Consider the following 2,975-nt stretch of genomic DNA (forward strand, 5'->3'; position numbering starts at 1 on the left):
TGCACATGAAGCATATGTGCATATGTGCATATGTGCATATGTGCATATGTGCATATGTGCATATGAAGCATATGTGCATATGTGCATATGTCCATATGAAGCATACGAAGAAAAAAAAAAGAAAAAAAAGCGCACAAAAAAAAAAGACGCGCGCGCGCTGGGGATTGAACCATATGATATGCAACATTCGATGTGCAAGCATATGCGATCTGCAAGCATATGCAATCTGCAAGCATATGCAATCTGCAAGCATATGCCAGATGCGATCTGCAAGCATATGCCACATTCGATGTGCAAGCATATGCGATATGCAAGCCTATGCGATCTGCAAGCATATGCAATCTGCGAGCATATGCCAGATGCGATCTGCAAGCATATGCCACATTCGATGTGCAAGCATATGCGATATGCATTTTTGTTCTTCGTATGCTTCATATGCTTCATATGCTTCATATGCTTCATATGCTTCATATGCTTCATATGCTTCATATGCTTCATATGCTTCATATGCTTCATATGCTTCATATGCTTCATATGCACATATGCACATCTGCTTCATATGCACATATGCACATATGCACATATGCACATATGCTTCATATGCACATATGCACATGTGTTTCATATGCACAAATGCTTCATATGCAAGCATATGCCACATGCGATGTGCAATCATATGTGATCTGCAAGCATATACGATATGCAAGCATATACGATATGCAAGCATATGCGATCTGCAAGCATATGCGATCTGCAAGCATATGCGATCTGCAAGCATATGCGATCTGCAAGCATATGCGATCTGCAAGCATATGCAATCTGCAAGCATATGCCACATTCGATGTGCAAGCATATGCGATATGCAAGCCTATGCGATCTGCAAGCATATGCAATCTGCGAGCATATGCCAGATGCGATCTGAAAGCATATGCCACATTCGATGTGCAAGCATATGCGATCTGCAAGCCTATGCGATCTGCAAGCATATACGATCTATGCTATGCTGTGATATGCCGTACGCGCTATGTTATGCTACGCTATGCCGTACGCGCTATGATATGCCGTACGCGCTTGCGACAGCGCCGTGCAACGTGCAATTTAGCGTGCAATTCAGCGTGCAATTCAGCCCACATGGCTCAGATATGCACATATGCACATATGCACATATGCACATATGCACATATGCACATATGCACATATGCACATATGCACATATGCACATATGCACATATGCACATATGCACATATGCACGTATGCACATATGCACATATGCACATATGCACATATGCACATATGCAAATATGCACGTATGCTTCATATGCACATATGCACACCAAACCCATATCACCCCGAACTCCCCCCGCTCTTTCCCCCTCCCTTCCCTCCCTCCTGCCTACTTCTCTCCTCAGGCGCTGACGGGGGGCGCGGCCGCCATGAGCGCGGGTGCGGCTCTGGGGCTTGGGGGGGGCGGAGGCGGCGGACCCGCCGCCGCCGGCACCGCCACCGTCATGTCGTTTCAGTTCTACGGGGGCGCCGGTGACGTGACCGTTCTGGTCTCCAAGGCGGGCGGGCGGTACCGCATCCAGTCGGATATGCTAGAGGGCATGTGGCTCATTGCGGGGGTGAGTGCGTGAGGGGGGGGGTGAGGGGGGGGTCGTACTCCCCGGTGTGTGTGTTTTGTGTTTTGCGATGGCTGTTACTTCGGGCAGCCTTTGACTGGAGCCCTGGCATCCGCAGGGGTACGTATGGGTTACGGCCGTTGCATGAAATTTGAAGAGCAACACAGAACTCCAGAAGTCGTGACGTGTTTACATATACACATACGCACAAACACACACATGTGGTGCGGAGGGTACTGATTATCTGCGTCCTTAGAGGGGGGCAGAGGGGGGGAAGGAGAACGTGTGATGCAGGCGTACAAATTGTCCAATAACAATGAATAGGAATTTTTTTTATGATTTCCATTATTTAATAATAGTAATAGTAAAAGATATGGTTGTTGTTGTGGTGGTTAATGTCCAGATCGTCAACCGTCGATGTCTAAAGCAACCAGCAAGGGGTGTGTGAGCCGGACGGAGTGGCGGCGCACATTTGAAAGATCAACGGTAGTTTGTTGCCGTCATGTTGCGTTGATGCGGCCCCGGCTCGTGTTGTGAAAACCAGAAATCCCAGCAACACACACACACACACATACACACACGCACACACACACACACACGCACACACGCACACGCACACACACACACACACACACACACACACGCACACACACACACACACACGCACACACACGCACACACACACACGCACACACACGCACACACACACACACACACACGCACACACACACACACACACACACACGCACACACACACACACACACACGCACACACACGCACACGCACACACACACGCACACACACGCACACGCACACACACACAGACATCTTTCAGCATGTCTACCCCATGTCTCCATTCCTGGACTATACCTACTTAACCGTTGTAAAGTTCTGCATGCTGTGACTTGTTCTTCAACCTGTATGTATGTACTTGCTTCTCGTAGCTCAGTTCAATTCATGTTGACATACATACATACACACATACATATATACATACATATACACACACCTGCAGGAGCTAACCTCCCGCCTGGCCAAGTACTACTCGGAAGCGGAGGCGGGTCTGCCGCCACCGCCAGAAGGGCCTTTTACGGTGTCGTACGAGGACGCCCTTCCCTTGGAGGACTTTTTCGAGGTTGTGGAGCAGCACTTTGCTGTACGGCAGCGGGTGGTGCAGCTCCGTACACAGCTGGAGGACCGCGCGGTGCAGTTCCGAAACATCGAGAAGCGCCTGCTGATGAGGTTCAAGGTGATGGATGACTTGTGGCCTGTGGGGTGTGTGTGTATGTGTATGTGGGGGGGGATTGCGGTGGCTGTCGGTATGGGATTTGATCCATCCAAGTGCGTATTTTAA

This window comes from Volvox carteri (assembly GCF_000143455.1).
Source record: "Volvox carteri f. nagariensis unplaced genomic scaffold VOLCAscaffold_75, whole genome shotgun sequence".
In the NCBI taxonomy this organism is placed as follows: domain Eukaryota; kingdom Viridiplantae; phylum Chlorophyta; class Chlorophyceae; order Chlamydomonadales; family Volvocaceae; genus Volvox; species Volvox carteri.